This window comes from Cucumis melo, chromosome 7 (assembly GCF_025177605.1).
Source record: "Cucumis melo cultivar AY chromosome 7, USDA_Cmelo_AY_1.0, whole genome shotgun sequence".
Classification (NCBI taxonomy): Eukaryota; Viridiplantae; Streptophyta; class Magnoliopsida; order Cucurbitales; family Cucurbitaceae; genus Cucumis; species Cucumis melo.
The window spans coordinates 23,639,395-23,657,902 of NC_066863.1; positions in this window are offsets into that span (position 1 = coordinate 23,639,395).

Below are 18,508 nucleotides of genomic sequence, written 5' to 3' on the forward strand. Positions count from 1 at the left end.
ATCCTCAGGGCATTTCATGTATTGGAATATGGTCTCCAAAGACGATAACCACAGCTGAGCCCTGGTGGGGTCCTCCAAAGACCCATCGAATGTCGTGGGATTATACTTCCTGAAATCCCTTAGGTGCTTAGCCTCTGCTGACAACTGATCCGGAACAACCTGGGGCGCAACTGGTACTGGAGCCGGAGCTGGAGCAGGAGCTGGTGCTGGAGCTGGCGGGGCAGGCTGCTGCTGCTCCCGCATCTGCATAATCAAATCTCTAAACCTCTGCTCCATGGCAGCTAGATCCGCATGAGTAACTGGCGCAGCCGAGTCAGTGGCTTTGGCTACAGGCTGCACCTCAGGCTGAACGCGTCCTGCTCCTCTTCCTCGGCCACCCCTACGTGCACCTCTCCTTGGCGGCATTTCCCTAACAACCACCAGTGATCCCTTTAGTCATAAATGGTAATTAACTTTGCAGTTTAACTTAGGTAAGGTAATGCATATAGAGTTATACATATACTTTCATGAGAGCATACCTGACGAGTGGCAAGGATCGTTTTAGCCATAAGGACACAAAACACAGACTCACATTATAAGTCAGTCTACAGAACCTAAAACTTAGGCTCTGATACCAACTGTAACGACCCAACTTTCCGGACTAAGCTGAGGTCACTACTCAATACCAAAACTCGACCACACAACATAAAATTCATAACGGATCGGTTACGATTTCTTAAAACGTTAGAAATATTACAAAAAAACAGTATCGGGCCCTATTTTAAATCACAGTCACAAAATTTTCAAATAAAAACTCAGGTCATCAACTCAAAATCACAAAACCACATATTCTAACAAAAAAACATCAGCGGAAGCAGTAAGAAAACCAGACGCGTCCATATGGCCTTCACGCATCCTTCCTGCCTCTCGTCGGTCTGCCCCTCGCTGTGCCCTTACCTGAAAAGTTAAAGAAGAGAAAAGGGTGAGTATAAACATACCCAGTAAGGGACCCACTACTGGGCCCGTTAGGGGACAACAGTTAACTTCCTATTCGGGGGTACCCTACATAACAGTCTAGTGGTTCCGTAGAACGCCCATATCAGTCTAGTGCTCCCGAAGGATGCACACATCAGTCTAGTGCTCCCGAAAGATGCACACATCAGTCTAGTGCTCCCGAAGGATGCACACATCAGTCTAGTACTCCCGAAGGATGCACCTATCAGTCTAGTGCTCCCGAAGGATGCACATATCAGTCTAGTACTCCCGAAGGATGCACATATCTGATGTGTGCATCCTCCGGGAGCACTAGACTGATATGTGCATCCTTCGGGAGCACTAGACTGATGTGTGCGTCCTTCGGGAGCACTAGACTGATGTGTGCATTCTTCGGGAGCACTAGACTGAGATGTGCATCCTTCGGGAGCACTAGACTGATATGTGCGTCCTACGGGACCACTAGACTGTTATGTAGGGTACCCCCGAATAGGAAGTTAACTGTTGTCCCCCTAACGGGCCCAGTAGTGGGTCCCTTACTGGGTATGTTTATACTCACCCTTTTCTCTGTTTAAACTTTTCAGGTAAGGGCACAGCGAGGGGCAGACCGACGAGAGGCAGGAAGGACGCGTGAAGGCCATATGGACGCGTCTGTTTTCTTATCGCTTCCGCTATGTATTTTGTCAGAATATTTGACTTGTGGTTTTGAACTGATAACTTGAGTTTTTGTTTGAGACTTTTATGATTGATTTAAAATAGGGCCCGAAACTGTCTTTTTGTAATGTTTCTAATGCTTTTAATGAATCGTAACTGGTCCGTTTTAAATTTTATGTCGAATGGTCGAGTTTTGGTATTTGGTACTGACCTCAGCTTAGTCCGGAAAGTTGGGTCGTTACAATGATCCCATAAAATAAGTGGGATACACCCATTCATTAGACTATATTTAGAAAAAATTCCTTACCTTAAGAGAATGAGAAATTATTACAATTTCTCAAATTCTATCATAGGCTAGTCTTCGAATAAAGTTTTTTTTTAACCATTGATTAAATTTATTTTTTCTTGGGATCAAATCTCAGACTCCCAAATATATTGATCCCTTACCTCAAGAATCTAGAAATAACGGACTCTCATAAATTTCTAGATTCCATCGTAGGAATTTTTTAGCGAAATCAACATGGGTTATTACAAAGTTGATTAGGAAACCATATGAAATATATACTTAATTTTGAGTTTATAATTCTTTTTAAAAAAATTCTAAATGGTTTAAAGATAAAATTTTAAGAAAAGATTTGTGAATTACATGCAATTATGGTTAAAAATATTTTAAAATTTTCCAGAAATTTTTAGTGAAAGTCAAATAGAAATAACACATCATAAACCAAATCAAATATACCACACAATAAATTAGGCAAATAATTTAGGATATTAATGCATGCATATACTAAATATAACGATAGTAATGAAAAATAAGTTAAAAGAAAAGGAAAAGAAAGATACATAATAACGATAAATAAAATAAGAGAAAAAAAGAAAAGAAAAAAAAGAGAAAAGAACTAAATGAAATAATAAACAAATAAATAAATAAATAAATAAATATATATATATATATATATATATATATATATATATATATATATAATTAAATACATAAGTAAAGAAAAGAGGAGGGGACAAAGGGATGACGGTAAGTTAAAAAATAAAAAAATTTGTGAAATAAAATAATAATAATGATAATAGTAATAAAAATAATAAGAAGTTAAAAAAGGGGTCTTTTAAAAAATATAACAAAGCGGCAAATTATCTACACTTTATAGAACAATTTCAAAAACGGAAAAAGCTCATAGGCCCACAATGCGAAATACCAAAAATACCCCAATAAACGTGCGATTAATCATCTGCGCGCGTCCGACTAATGTTAATAAATGATTATTAGACGATGTAGAATAATATTCAATTGATACACGATCTTGTAAATTAATAAATATACAAACGATAAAAAATAAACGCTAAACGATAACAAAATACTTTAGATATAAATGATCGTGTAAATTATCTTTAACGATTATCTCATATGTGCGTCTGATCATATTTGAAATATATATAAACGATCATCATACACGATTCTGTACATTACCATATATATAAACAATAAGGTAATAAACAGTAAAAGATAACGAAAAAGTTTAAGTATACACGATCATGTACAGAAGTTTCAACGATCGTTTATATAAGTATAAATGAACATTTACAGAAACTCCAATAACTCATAATTATATAAATGCCATCAAAATGAAGGGGCTATTAAAAGGTGAAGGAACTTGCTCAGACTTTTTCGTCCATCGTCTTCCTCGTCAATCGTTTATATCCTAGTAACTACTTCAACAGAATTGTCGTGATCGACGATCTGACTTGCATACAAAGATGTCTGAATCTATATTCATTTTGACATATCTCCATCATCTATATATATCTACCATGATCTATATTGCATACAAAGAGGTCTAAATCTATATTCATTTCGATCAATCTATATCTATCACGATCTATCCCGCCTACAAAGACGTCTATTTTTATACTGATTGTATATATTTCATTGAATAATTTATATTAGTCTTCTTTTTTACAAATAGATGGTGAGAAAGAATCAACAAGCATCATGTAGCAAATCAATAAAGTGTAAAGCAAAGACAGAAGAAAGAAAATAAAGAAAGAAAAAGGAATAAACGTAACACTATAATGTGAATATATGTCTGTATATCGTTGTATATTTGTATCTTTTTCTTTATAGCGCTCTGTATTGATAAATTTGTTAAAACTTACCCTTGTTTGAAACATACTACTTATTATGTCATTCAACAGGTGAAACACTATCCAAATGACATTATTATGGAAGATGAACAAAAAACCCTTAAAATTACAGTATACTACAGTTTAGAAACATTGAATCAGATTAAGTCAAAAATAGACCAAAGAATTCTTTCTCGAGTTTTGACAAATAGTCCTTTTGGCCAATTCCTTAATGTTAAAATGGCCAAAATACCGACACAATTTCTGAATTTTCTATTAAGAAAACAATGTCATACAAAAAACTAATGTCCTTGCTCTCAACTTCAATGGACATATAGCAGAATTTGGGTTGAAAGAATTTTGTTTTGTGACTGGACTAAAAGGTCACAAATTCTCTGAGTTAAATCTAGGAGAAAGAAAAGAAAATGGTTTGAAAAATGCCCTTTTCCATGATGATGACTTTATAACAAGAAGAGATATAAAACGAACTTTCAAAGCGTTGTACAACGAGGAAGACTCATTGAAAGAAAAATTATTTAACCTTTATATCTTAGAAGCATTTTTAATTCCCAAGAAACAACACAACCACATAAATCTCCTACATTTAGACATATTGGATAATGAAGAAATATTCAAAGATTATACATGGGGAAGGTTACCATACATATAATTCTTGAAAAAGCATCCTACAGAGATAAGGATGCTATATATCTTTAAGGGTTGATTTAAGGAAGGGTTAGTGTTATGATAAAACATAACCCTTGTTTGGGGGAAGGGTTTAGAAATGTTGTTTTATGATAATATATGTTTGGAGGAAGAGTTAGGTGGGTAGAGTTAATGGGGATTTTATGATAAGATGTGTTTGGGAGAAGGGTTAGGTGAGAAGGGTTAATGAGGATTTTATGATAAGATGTGTTTGGGGGAAAGGTTAGGTGGGTAGTTTTATGGGGATTTTATGATAAGATGTGTTTGGGGGAAGGGTTAGGTGGGTAGGTTTATGTGAAATTTATGATAAAATTTATTTGGGAAAAGTGTTATATGGGTTGGGTTAATAAATTTTTTTATGTAATATAATATTTTTTAAATGAGATTGTAAATATGATAAAAAAAATCTTATTGCATACTTTTTTACGAAAGCGTCAAACTCGTGTTATTGCAAATAATTTATTATATGTGTAATGTTATTAAATTAGTAAAGACAGTTGTCCAATTTGGAATTAATTTCTGAACATATTGTGAAAAATTATTAAAATTCATTTTTTAGAATTTTAAATTAATTATTTCCTATTTGTAATTGGCGATAGCGATCTCCCCCTATTTTAAACATATATAATTACCTGTTATAACGCCTGGGTGAAATTTTGACTATTTTCGTTAATTTTAAATAAATACTATGAAGGAAAAAAATAGTTGTCTACAATAGCAAAAGCATAAACAGTCGATATCATACATAAAAAAAAGTAAGCAAATAATAAGCAACCCAGGTCGGTACAAACATGAATTATCTCGTGATGTCTCGTAGGAGAACTTTAAAAAATCTCTCCCTCTCATCCTCAGGCATGAGCACGAAACCCCGAAGGTCGTCCATACGAGACAGAAGATGCCTTTGCAATAGCGGTCTATCCAAACTTGTTAATTCTGGCATCTTACGCAATATGCGGAAGAATTTCGTGCGCGCATGGTTGTCATTTGCAAGGGCGAGTGCAGGCCACTCCGCAATCATCGCTACCATTTCCTCAACGTCGATAATCTCAGTGGACGAAAGACCAGATACAGTCTGAAGTAAATGACATAGAATTGCGAATGTTCGTCTGTCCATTCTCGTGTATCATGCAAAAGTACGCAAGCTGCCTTATTCTATGGCGTGTATCAGACGATTTATATGTGATACGCCTATTGTCGTTCATTAGTAGCTCCAACGTTAGTAAGATCTGACGTTGGGCCAGCGTGAACGCAGTTAGGACGCCAAGGAGTGTTTGTTGGTCCATTACAAACTATGTAAAGTTTCCTAAAAATATGTACTAAGTGAATTAATACAATATCCATATACATTGTGAAAAATCCGTAATTAAAGCTTATTACACACTTATTAATACCCTAAACTTAGAAATTTACTAAATCCCCTTATTTAATATGCGATACATGTCATGTATGAAGCTTATTAGAACTTCATTCACTCACCTATACTTCATGCCTAATTAGTTCTTTAATTTTACCTACGAAACTTAATCATAACTATTCTTTTCATGTATAAAAACTATATAGTAACAAATGGAAGAAGTAAGGACAAAGACAATATTAATTGGTATAATATTATTTGTTAAGGATAAAGACAATATTAATTGGTATAATATTATTTGTTTTATAAAGTCTATCAAATTTTAATAATATATTTTGTTACATTTTCATTTATTTAAAAAATGGTTATATACTCTCATTATTGGTTCGTTTTAGACTCTCTATCTCATTAATATCAATTTTTCTTAAACTAGGTTTACGATTTTCTTTTTGAAAAAATGATTTGGTAGACTTGACGGGAAAAAAATAAAGAAAGAAAAGAGAAATAATGTCTTAAAAATAACAAAAAACTATTGTATTTAAATCCTCTCCAATTTATGAACGTCTTTTTAAAATACTTCGTTTGTGTAACGTAAAAGAAATAACTTGTAGAATTTCTTTATTTGTCTTACTTACAACGATTGTTAAAACTTTAAAAACTTTTTTCATAAAAAAATTGTGTACTTATAAAAATTGGTATGTTAATTTTGTTAGGTTATTTGCTTTATTTCTCTTAGTTATAAACATTGGTATGAAATCGGGTTCAAAGGGCGTTTGTTGAACGTGAAAGTTTAATTTCAACAAATATTAAAAACATACAATTGAAAGAAAAATAATATTATTGAATGTATATAAATGAAATGTTCATCAAAATAAATTATTACAAAACAAATAGTCATAAGCCATCAAAATACATACATACATAATTTATAATGTACTAAAATGAAAAAATAGAACATGAAAGTTTAATGTACATATGCGTAACCTATAATACCTCTTATAAGTGTGGGGTAACGGGGAACGTTCTGAAAAAAAATGAACAAGTTAGTATAGAAGTGAGACCGAAAACAATACACGTTTTTCAAATGCAACCTAATTGAAAAAAAAAGAAACGGAAGAAGTGCATACCTTGTATTGAGAACCATTGACTCGATATTGAAACAGTAAAAAAAATATTGAAAACAAAAAATAAAATTTGAAAACAAATGTTAAGCTGCTTCAGAGCATAGAAATCGGTTCAATAACTTGAACCAGATTTCATCGTGGTTCAAACATCAATTAAGAGGGATAAAAAACAAATAAAAAATGCAGAAACGCATGTAAAAAGATACGCAGAAAGTAGGTGATAAACATGACACCAACATGCGTGAAAAAAACTATCCATAATATACAACATAGTGGACATACAAAAGAGGGCAGAAACAGTGAGAGAACAATGCAGAAACTAAGAGAGAAGAAGGCATACAAACCGTGAGAGAAGAAGACATAGAAACATAGTGGACATACAAAAGAAGAAGAATATGAAGGAAAGAGCCATTTACCTACGAAAGAAGAAGAAGAATATGAAGGATAGAGCCAAGCAATGAGAAATGGAAGTGGTAAATCATAAGTAGAAAACAAGGTTTATATAGAGAGGATATGGGGATTAAATATGAAAATAAATGACCCAACCAAGAAAAGGAAGGGGAATCTCTGCAAAAGTAGGCTAGAAGATAAGTCAAACAACAGTCAAAAGTAGATTTACCAAGTTATTCTGCAACCAAGTACACATGAAAAGATAAAGACAAACCATTGAAGAGACAAAACAGAAATGAATAGATTTTTCCAAAATCGTAATATATATGGAATGAAGGACAGAAACAAATTGAAGGGCAAGAAAGTAAACCAAACTAAACGAAGGAAAGAAACAATTTGAAGGGCAAGAAAGTAAACCAAACTAAACCGACACAATGAAAACCTAACCAACAAGTAAACCAAAGTAAACTGAAAAGTAAGCAAATAACACAGAATGGAAGGCAAACAAAATTTTGTACAACATAAAGGAAGAAGACAGAATGCAACATATATTGGCAAGAAGACAAAATTCAATCCGAACATATTGGCAAGAAGACAGAATGCAATCTCAACATACATTACAATATAGCCAAATTAAATCAGAAGATATATTCCTAATCAGGCTACGTACACATATGGAAAACAAAAATGGTAAGAAAATAAGTTTGTGTAAAAAGCTTAAACTCATCATCGACTACGGAATTGGATTGAAAAAGAGTCCAATACCTCCCTACCAAGCTCGATCGGCAACCATTAGCAGACAAGGGATGAAGTTTCTGTCTTATCAGATTAGAAATAACAAAATGGCAAGCCAAACACCCAGCCGCAACAATGGAACCTCGAGCGACAAGGATTTTGCAATTAGGATCGCCTTCAACAAAACGAATTTGAAGGAAAAACAATAACCGAAAGGTTCTCGTGTTTGGAGCCAACACCTTGGAAAGGTCGACTTCAACAAACACGATGGATCCTTTCGGGAGTGAGAGAGACGGATGAGACAGATGTAGATAGAGATTCGGCTACACGAATCGTCCCCAATCGACCAAACCCTAACCTCAAAATCCATTTGCAGGAACACAGATTGAGGAAGAACAGAGAACCAAATAAGGAGAAAAACATGATTCAACGATTCAACCGAATAGAGAAAACACACAACGAACAGACGAATTGAATGAACACGCAACCATTTTTGCATGAAAACGGATTGAGGGAGAACACACAACGAAACAACGATTCAACCATTTCTTGAGGAAGAACACATAACCAAATAGGGAGAACACACTGAAAGAGGGAGAGCACACCGAAAGAGGGAGAGCACACCGAAAGAGGGAGAACACACCGAAGGAGGAAGAACACACAACGAAAGAGGGCGATTTGAGGGGATTTGATGAGGGAGAATTACAAAGGAAGGGGAAAAGGGTTTTGCACGAACACCGATTGAGGGGAAATGGTAAACATGGATTGAAGGTGAAGAGGCGGAGAGGGTTTCGACCGTTTGCGGGAGATTGAATCCGTGTTAAGGAAACCTTAAAACTAGGGTTTCCTTAATACTAGGCCCAAACGGGGGTTAGTGTTGGGCTAATCCAAGCCCACAGTGCCAACACTAATCTCAAACAGTCCCTAAGGGTTTCCCCTAGCTTTAGTCTATTGGGCTTTTGAGAAAATACCAAAACTTTTCAATTTAGATGTTGGGTTTGGAAGAAAGCTTGCAATTGAAGGGCCACCAATTGTAACATGGGAATGTTTGGAAACAAGTGACTGGAGGACTCTAAACATCAATATTTTTTAATCTGAGAATGTAAGTAAATTTAGAGCATGCTTTATATATGTCTATCTCAATAGACAATGAAAGATTTCTATCCATGTTTATCTTGAATAGATGATGATATAAATCTATCACTGTTTATCAATACCTTTGTTACTTTTTCACTAATAATCTAATATTATCTTATTTGTAGTTCTCCATGACACCACGAGACTCATCAAAAGAAGAGTCTCAAACAATTTTGAGATATTTCAAAAATATTGAGAAGCAGGAAAGAAAAGAAAAGGCAGAGCAACAGGAAAAAAAAAAGAGAAAGAAATTGAAAAAACAATGAAACAAATAAAATCTTAAATAATATAATAAAAATTTGAACAAAAAATAAAAAATAAAAACATAACAAATATTATTAAGACAAGGAATAGAAGAAATAAAAAGCATGTTAGACAATAGTTATGAAAAGCTTGAATGTTCCACCACCATCAGCCAAACTTCAACAACAACAGAATGAGAAAGGAATTGCATATACAAAAGTCGTGGAGAAAAACAAACCATCTACTTGTAGCCTTGATCTTCTTGATGAAGATGAAAAACACATTGCCCTACGATTAGTGCCTTATTCATTATGTACTCCTTTGCTTTGTTTAATGTTCCTTAATTTTCAAATAAAACACGATTATGTTGTTTTTTTTTCTTTACAGGAAACTGTCGCTTTGGAAATACAAAGTAGTTTGAAAGCAATAGCAACTACAGATTTAGAAACACCCAAAACACAAATATTGCCGCAAGTTTAATTCTTTTCCAAACAATAAATATAATTTATATCGTATAGATAGATATAATTTATCTGTCTGGATGTGTTTTCTTCATGATGTCTCTGAACATTCTTACTTTATGTGCTTGCAGATAGATGAAGAAGACGAAAAGAACAACTTGTTTATTTATTTAGAAACACAAAAAACGCACGTATTGACACAGGTTTTAATTTATTTAATATACAACTGGTTTCACGATCGTTTAATTATATTAAACGATCTTTTATTTATATATTTCACACGACTGTTCGTTTAGTTTACACACATTTTAATTCTTTGCTACTCAACTGGTTTCCTGATCGTGTATATATGTTATACGAATGTTTATGTATTTTACACAATCGTATATACATATTTAGACGATCTTTATATTGCATGGCTGTCTACATTTTCTTGCACAATCATTCTAACAGCACATTCTCTTTTTACATTAAGATAATTGAAGTTAAAGATGGAGAAAAAGAAGAAGAAGTTGAAAATAGAAGACAGGAAGACAAAACAAAACGAAACCAGATTTGATTGGGAAATATTGTAATCGTTGAAGAAAAAAATAGAAAAACAAGGGGAAGAAAATATAAAAGATGTAACAAAAGGAAAACAAAAGTTGATTGAAGAGGATGAGGTTGATAATAACGAAACTGAAGAAGAAATTGACATTGATAGCAGTCAAGAGCATGCACCACAAGAAATGGAAACAAAAGGAAACAAAAGAGAAATTAAAGAAAAGCAAAAGGAAAATAATAGTGGTCAACAAAAAAAGACAAAAGTTTTAAAATTGATATGGAGACAACCAATCTCAACACAAGAAGAAAATAACATGAAAAACAAAATCTGTATTTTAGACTCGAGAAATCTGTATTCTATTTCATTCTTTATATCCTACACTATCTTGTAAAATGTATAAAGGGATCAATTACATTTATTACCACGATCGTTTATATTCAACAATACTATCGTTTAATTGTATAAATACACAATTGCTTAAATAATATACTTCACGATCACGTAAATTGTATGACAGCATCGTTGATATGTAAAATGTATAACATCTTATAAATTATATCCTACACGATCGTCTAATTGTACAACATCATTGTTTAACATTATATGTTTTTGCCATCGTTTAACAATGCGATCAATTATATCTTTTAAAAGATCATTTTGACTTAATTAAACGATCGTTTATATATATATATATTAAACAGTAAGCGTAAATGATTGTTTACACATGTAGTTTAAAAATACCCGTTGACATGTTAAGGAATGTGATTTGACATTTTAAAAAAGGCACGAAAATTTACAATATTGCCCATTTGGTAAAAACCAACAATATACGTACTGCCTTCTTCGTTTTCTGTCACTTCACAATATACAAACGCACCGATCACTTAGCTTTTCGTCTGAAAGATTTCCTATTCCATTTTTCTCTTCAACGTCAAAAGGTATGTTTCAGTGTAACTCTAAAATGTTACTTTTCGTCTTTTTTATATTTCAAACGTTTCGACTTTTATCTTGAAAACTATCTTTCTGTTGTTAAATTCTTATTCTCAAGCATTTCGGATTCATTTAAACTTTTATTCTAGAGATTGTTAAATGTTTCAATCTATCATTACTTATCGATTAATTATATTACGAATGTCTTTCTATTTGGAATAAACGATCTGTTACATCAAGTAAACGATAATTTAATTTTAGGGTTTATGGTTTAGTATTTTATAAACGATCGTGTACATAATGAAAATATATTATGATCATTATTTTCAGGATGGTTGTACCTAACGATAAATACTTTCCTGTCACTATCTCATGTCAAGTGCATAAGATTGACAGTCTTATTAAGGATAAATTGACCAAGGAACAGCTGCAGATGTTTCACAAAACAATTTTTGGTCAATTACTGAATGTCAACATGGTCTTCAATGGCCAGTTGATCCATCATTTCTTGCTAAGGCAAATACCTGAAGAAGCCAACGCAAATGGAATCTGTTTTTCTTTTTTGGGGAAAAATGTTTGTTTCACCCCAAATGAATTCAACATCATAACCGGGTTGTGGCCAACCAATGTAACAATTGAGAAAAATTATGATAATAAGCGCCTACAAAGCATTTTATTTGGATCAAAAAGACAAGAAAATAATAACGTGCTTGGAAGTTGAGGAAATTTTCAAAAATTTTGAGTTTACGAATGATGATGATGCTGTGAAGGTTGTCTTAGCCCTTTTTATTGAAACTGTGATAATCGGGAAGGATAAAAGAAATGCAGTTTGATATGGATATTTTGGGAAGAATTGATGATGAATAAGTTTTTAAGAACTTTTATTGGTCAACTTTCTTCTACACTCGTTTGATCTACAATTTGAAGATAATTCTACAAGGAAAAAAAGAAGCATACGAGTTAAAGAAGGCAAGAAGTTCCAAAGCAGTGGCATACTACAACATCAAAGGCTACGTACTTTCTTTTAAGGTGGTTTTTATTTGTTTATACACTTTAATTAAATACAAACTAAACATCAAAGTTTAACATATTTGTTTAAATGTTTTAGGTGTGGACTTATGAAATACTCTCAACTGCAAGTAAGGGATCAGTCCCTAAATGGAAGTAGAACTTGTCAGTGATCGTTCAAAGCAATTGCATGATCATTTACTTTTGAACATATACAACCGTTTAGCTTAATGCAATATCGTTTATATTGAATACCATATAGAGTATCATATTATTTTATAAACGATCGTTTAGTAGCTTAGTTTGATATGCAACGTATTAACAATTCTTTGATTGTAAAATTGCAGACTGTTATTCAACCTAAACTGAAGCTATCAACCCAAGAGAAAACTTTCATGGAGAGTCGAATTCGAGGGGATGATAACATGGAAATGGAGGACGATGAATCCATGCAAGATATTAATAGTAGTGATACTACTACTCCTGATGATACAATGAACAATCAATCATTGGATAACAATAACTTGCAATCAATCTCATCTCCACAACTGTCACCACGAAGGAAACAAAGACAAACAGTGGCTGACCAGCCTAAAAAGCATCCAATAACCAACAAGAAACGTTGCAGATCCAATGACAAAGAGCAGCAAAGTCATTTGAAATCCTACAAAAAACTGAAAAAGGACATCAAAGAAGTTCGTAAGGATTTATCCACATTAACTTCTATATTATGTAGGATAGATGATGCAATTAGAAAACAGTCATTGTAGCTGTCTGAAATGAAGCACATGCTAGAGAGATAGGTCAGGGTAAGCTTTGTTTTTAGAAAGTATTTCGTTTATCAATTGTTTAAATAAATGATTGTTTAACTAAAATATCCGATCGCCTATCAAATTTCAACGATCATTTATCACAGTTATACGATCATTTAGATAGGATACATCATCGTTTACTTTTATATACACGATCGTTTAATTTTATTTTCATTTTTATTTAATTTTAGGTTTAAGAAAGTATTTCGTTTATCAGTTGTTTAAACAAAAGACTGTTTAACTAAAATATCCGATCGTCTATCAAATTTCAACAATTGTTTATCACAGTTACACGATCGTTTAGATAGGATACATCATTGTTTACTTTTATATACACGATCGTTTAGCAATCGGTTTTTTAAATTTTAATTTTAATTTTATTTATTTATTAGAATCAAAATCAAAATTAAGGGAATGATGATACTCATCACTTCCAAGATGATCTTCATGGTGATTTTAATCATGACAATATGGAGAAAAATAATGATCATCAGAATAGAGAAAATATGACCAACCATATGTTGCGGAACAACATACTCAAGAACTTAACGTGGAAACCCAAAGGTTAACATTTCATTCATTGTTTACTGCTTTATATTGTTGAAAATTGCTTACATTCTAAATAAGCAACAATTGTATTTTTTTTTCTTATTCTCATTTTTTTCTCGTTTTGTTTAGGGAACAAAAAACAACTTCACTTGAACATCAAGAGGAATCAGGTAGTGATATTAGCATAGATGGGAGGGATGCATACTTGCTATTTACTATAAGAGATATATCAGATAATATAAATGCTCAAAGTCAAAAAGAAAAAGACCTGCCATAAATGATTACTACCCTTCCACTTATGAGCCAACCTCTTCCACTTTGTGAGATACTACCATCATCAAGTACTCTCCAACATCTTGCAATAGCTCCATTGGAACAAATTTTACAAATTCACGAAGTGCCACAATCAATTTCAATTGTAAATGAAGAATGTAAACTAGTATGTATACACAACAACTGTGTAGTCTTTTGAATTAAGAGTTTGTTTCTTATCTAATATTATGCATTGTAGGAAATACAAAAAAATGATCAAGCAGTTACTTTAGTTGAGATAGAAAAAGAAAATGAACAAGTAACTAAGGAACAAAGTCTAACAATTGGAAATATGCAGCAATCTAATTCAACTGAAAAAATAGAATCTCAATTGGTATGTACACACAACAATTGTGTAGTCCTTTAAATTAAGAGTTTGTTACTTGTCTAATATCATATATTACAGGAAAAACCAAAACAACAGGGTTGAGATTCAAAAAAATGATGGAGCAGTTACTTCGGTTGAAAATGAACCAGTAATAGAGAAACAAAGTTCTACAATTGGTTTAGAATCTATATTGGTATGTATATAAAAGAACTCTGAAGTACTTTCACTAGAAGAAATATGACCTTTGATGTCGGTTTTAAACTAACATCAAAGAGGGAGGATTAATGTCGGTATAAAACCGACATAAAAGCCTATGGTTAATTTTTTTTCATTTTTTTAAATTTTTTAAAATTAAGTATTATCCCTCCCTTTACTCTCACTCTCCTCCCTCTCATCTTCATCTCACGTAAACTCCCCATCTAATCCCTCTTTCTCAAATAGTCACTCTTCCACCGTTGCTCCGTCCACCATCCACCACCGCCGACTCTTCGTGCCCATTCGTCCCTCATGCCTCTCTTCATGCCCAGTCGTCTCTAGTGTCGCACCATCCCAGACCTTTAAAGATCTGCCGTCCATTAAACCCTAAAATCGCCATCGTCGTGCTCTACCATTTGTTATTGTCGCCACTACTAGAAAATTGATGGTACGTAGCATTCGTGTAGTCGTGCTGATCCGATAGGTAACATCGGTGTGGTAGCAGATCTGATAGCATTGTGTGTGGTTGCAGATCTGGTAGCTCACTACTTTCTTTCTAACCTAAAATAAAATGTTGATGATGATTTAATTTCCTTTTCACCTTCAACAATCACCTCCTCATATTCTCTGTAATGTGACTTTTGTTATGTTTATCGAAAATATAGACCACTCACTTCAAAGTTTAAAGAACCCGTTTGAAATCAAGCTCCAAATTTAGTACAAGTGACACTACCTAAGATCTCAACAAGAGGTAATTAGTTGGGCTTAATTTTAATGAATTCTACCTATTTTATGATAAAAGAAGATTACTTAGATTGTAGAAATTCTACCATAGTTTAATTAATAGATACAAAATTGGGTTCCTTGATTTAAGGGTTAGATGCCGAAATCTATTCACCATTTAATTAGTAGATAATTACTTCAGCTGAATTAGTAAGTAGATGAGGATTGAGTGATGTTGACTAATTTGTGACTTTATTTGGCGAATGAATAAGGATTTCAAATGGGTTCTTTATACAAAGCTCTAAATTGGAAAACATTTGTTGCTAAATGACTTGAAGGTTCAATCACAAGCTTTTCCATTGTTCGGAAAACTCTCTTTTATGCTTGAAATGATGTAATTTTTCTTGAGGTAAGTCGTTATCAAAATGATTGGTTGTTATGGATGTAAGTATGCAAAACAATAATTTATTCCTAGTCTAAAATAAAAGAATACAAGAATAGAGAAAGACTAGATGAAATATGAGGGTTAGGGATTACCTCAATTACCTTTTAAAGTTATCTTTTTAACCCTTCTTACCTTTGTGGAAATTGAGAGTAGTATGGGGAAGAAGAGTGTCGAACCCTAGAGAGCACTTAGGATTCAAAACTTCAAAATTTACAAACAAGGTCGATTAGTAGCTTGAGGATCTAAAAGAAAATTAGAAACACAAAGGGGGGGGTTGTGGAAGTAATTCTTGAACTATAGTAAAGAACAAGCATTAAGGGATGATTAAGTAATTCAAGTAAAGTTTTTCTTTCAAGTTTAGTAGAGGGACTTTTTCTTGGGCAATTACCATGTTTCTTATCATTGAAAAAGAAAGAAGATCAATTAATTTTTTCTTGAATATGCAAGAATGGAATTTTTACAAAAAAAAAGTAACCAAATCTCTATTAAAACATGATCAATCTCAGCAACCAAAACATGTTCAAATTGAGGCAAAATTCATCCTATTCAAGATTTGCTAAGGAGGGGATAGCCACTACCCTTAGCAAAATTAATGCCCCCTTCAAACTTGTTATGCAAGAATCAATTAGTAGAAAATTAAAGGCAATCTCAACAATTAATTCATCATAACAAACCATTGCAAATCAAAATTTAAGTTCAGCACTTTAAGAGTTTGTAAAGAAATTTCAATGAAAAATTGATAGGAAAAACTTATTTATTTTATTGAAATTTCAAAAGAAATTGAAAAGGGAAACAAGCAATCAAATAAAAAATTGAAAAGATATAGAAAAGAATTTAATTCTCAAAGAAAACATGGTAATTTAACCTGAGAAAAAGTCTCAAAAGATTATCTTAGCCCATGAAGATTGATGAAATTCTTGAAGAGTTGTTGAGGAAAGAATCCATTTCTTTGACAAAAGTAATCTTTTATTGATAAAATTTCAAGAATTTTGCTACAAGAATTGAATGAGAAAGAGAATTTTTTTTTTTAACATTCGAATTTCTTTTCTTTTCTCCCAAAAAAATATGAGGGATTTTATAGAAGAGAAAATGGGAGAAAAAATGGAACTAGATTAAAACTGCCATTTTGCAGTTAATTTTGAAGAAGATGATGAACTGGGTCACGAATGGGCTTGGGTCGGGTCTTGGGTTGGCCCAATTGAAGAGAAAAATAAAAAAAAGGAAACACGGCTGCTGAGGTTCGAACTCACGACAAGGGAGAGGCGTGCGCGGACGAGGGCTCGACACGTGGCGAACTAGGCGCGAGTCGCGAACCGGTTCGTGGATTGGGTTTCCGGGTCGTGCGAAAAAATGAAAGGAAAAATAGGGGAGCCTGGGGTTCGAACATGCGACTTTGAGGCGGACACGTTGCGTGATCTAGTGATGTCGCGTGGTGCGATCTGGTTCGTCCGATCTTTTCCAATTTTTCGGTTTTGCCCTTGAACTTGTTTTTACCGTTCTTCTTCGTTATAACTCCGATTTAAGTGATTTTATTAGCGTTGGACTCGTATCGGGGTGAAGTTTCATATTCTGCATAAAAATGACATTTTCCTGAGTAAATAGATAAAGGTTAGAAAAAATTAGTCTAAAAATGTTAGGTCTAAAATAGCCCTAACAATGCTTTACTTTTGAAAAAAAAACTTCATGAAAACTATGAACCAAACATTAGGTAATTATTATTCTTTTTAAACGTGAGGTATTTTTTCTTTGTAAGTATTATTGTTTTTTTGTAAGTAAATTAGCTATTCCATCCTAAAGGAAATTTGTGTAATTCCTTCAAGTACAAAAAAGGTCGAATGTCGCTGCTACTCATCTGATGGAAAATTACTTGCTAGTGGTGGGAGTGATAAAAAGGTTAAATGTATTCATATTAAGTGGGTTATCAAAATTACTAAATCTCTTACAGGTCAAACTTTTAATGTTCTTGATGATTTATCAAGTATGGTGTCATGTTGATTAATTGAAGTATGTATGCAGTATGTTTAGTTTCTAGGACATTTCTTAACAATTTTATGGTGCAAGCTACAATGTAGTGTACAAAGTCTTTTAAAGTGAGGTCTATACTTGATGAACATTCACAATGGATAACTGATGTTCGCTTTAGCCCAAGGACATTAAAGGATCACAACACTTTCAAGTGATGAGACTATCAAGGTTTGGGATGTTGATAATGTAAGCGAGCCGATTTTTATTTTTTTTTTTATCAAATGACCTTAATCCATTATATCTTGTATTCTTATAGTCTAAAAACTGCCTGCAATATTCTAGAGAACAAGAATTTTCTTTGTTAAGCTTTTAGGAATAACGACTCTTTCTACTTGGCTTTGAAACATTTTACAACATGGCCAATCACCTCAGACTTTCACCCTAGTAAAGATGACCTCATTTGTGCTCTTCTAATATTAGTAGCGAGATCAGGTACTAGAGCATTAAAAGTGGTAGTTGTGTTGGCATTTTTAAGGTATAAACTTAAACTCATGCTTTAATTCTGATTTCTTCATATTATACTGCACCTGGTATTATTTATAAAACATCACCTATGCATCGCAATGTACTAATATGTTTAACAACTAAATTAGGGTGGTGCAAAAAAGTTGAGGTTTCGATCAAATAATGGAAGAATGCTTGCTGCAGCAGCAGAAAAAGTTGTTTCCATAATTGTTATAGAAACCCAACTTTGCAGACTTAATTAAATTACAAGTTTGTTTATGTATA